General features: G+C 48.0%; 1 pseudogene; it reads right to left on the bottom strand.

The window, feature by feature from the left end:
- Positions 1-770: 770 nt before the first annotated feature.
- Positions 771-964, bottom strand: LOC110290691 (annotated as a pseudogene).
- Between the last annotated feature and the right edge of the window lie 383 nt (positions 965-1,347).

Here is a 1,347-nt window from a genome sequence, read left to right as displayed (position 1 = left end):
AACTCAAGCAGGTCAGAAAGCAGGAGCTGATGCAGAGGCCATGGAGGGATGTTCTTTACTGGCTTGCTTCCCCTGGCTTGCTCAGCCTGCTCTCTCTTATAGAACCAAGACTACCAGCCCAGAGATGGCACCACCCACAAGGGGACCTCCTACTGAGAAAATGCCTTGCAGCTAAATCTCATGGAGACATTTCCCCAACTGAAGCTCCTCTCTCTGTGATAACTCAAGCTTGTGTCAAGTTGACACAAAACTAGCCAGTACAGTGGCAAAGATGTTATGACAGGGAATCCAGATGTTTGACAGGTTACAGGATAACACTTCATTCTTCTTGCGCGCGTCCGACTCGACCAGCAAGAACGACACGGCACACAAGTAGGATCCTCCTGTAGCCAAGCTTTAATGCATCTTGAGAGGGAGAGCATAAGCTTACACACGGATGCGAAGACTCTGAGGAACCCAGCCCTGTGCCTTATATAGAATTTTTGTCCCACCTCTGACGTGGCGCATCCTCACAGGGCCACTTCCAAACAGACCAGATAACGTACTTAACGGGTGTGTGTCCTCGCGGACAGGGACTATCCAGAGACATGTGCAGTAAGCCTTTTTTACTTGTTCAAACACCCAGCTCATGCGCCATCTTATAATGGCGAATGTGGGAGCGGCTTTCCACACATTCTAGCTGTAGTGGCAAAGATGTTATGGCAGGGAATCCAGATGTTTAAATAGGAATGGAAGAGGGGGGTCACCATCACCCCAGATATGGGAACAGCTTACTTTTTGCCACATTTCTTAATTCCACCTGTGGCCAGGGGGCCCTTCCCTGTGGCCTTGGCTTTTAGCTCCTCCAGTTTCTTCTATTCCTCCTTTTGTTTCTGCCTGAAAGCCTTATCTTCCTAGTCCATCTCCTTGGCCTGTTCTTGGGCTGTTTCAGGGGCTTCTTTTTGCCACCTTCCAGGCCTGACATGGAGCCTCCAGCCCCTTCTCCAGCCCCTGATCCTAAGCCAGAAATGGAGCTTAGAAGCCTGCGCCTATGCTGCACCTATCCCTCTCTCCCTCCCTTCCTTCCTTTCTTCCTTCCTTCCATCCATCTTTCCTTCCTTTCTTTCTCTCTTCCTCTCTTTCTCTCTTCTTTCTTTCTTTCTTTCTTTCTTTCTTTCTTTCTTTCTTTCTTTTTCTTTCTTTCTCTCTTTCTCTCTTTCTTGCTTTCATATCTCCATGGAGACGAAGTGGCGTCATGTGGAAGCATCTCAAAGCCCACCCTTCTATCTTTCTATCTCTTCTATCTCCCACCTTTTGTATTTGCAGAACTCCCATTTGAGTCTGGTATTCATTGGAAGCTATACATTC

This window comes from Mus caroli, chromosome 3 (assembly GCF_900094665.2).
Source record: "Mus caroli chromosome 3, CAROLI_EIJ_v1.1, whole genome shotgun sequence".
Classification (NCBI taxonomy): Eukaryota; Metazoa; Chordata; class Mammalia; order Rodentia; family Muridae; genus Mus; species Mus caroli.
The sequence above is the reverse complement of the archived record's forward strand: the minus strand, read 5'-3'. Positions and strand labels throughout refer to the sequence as shown.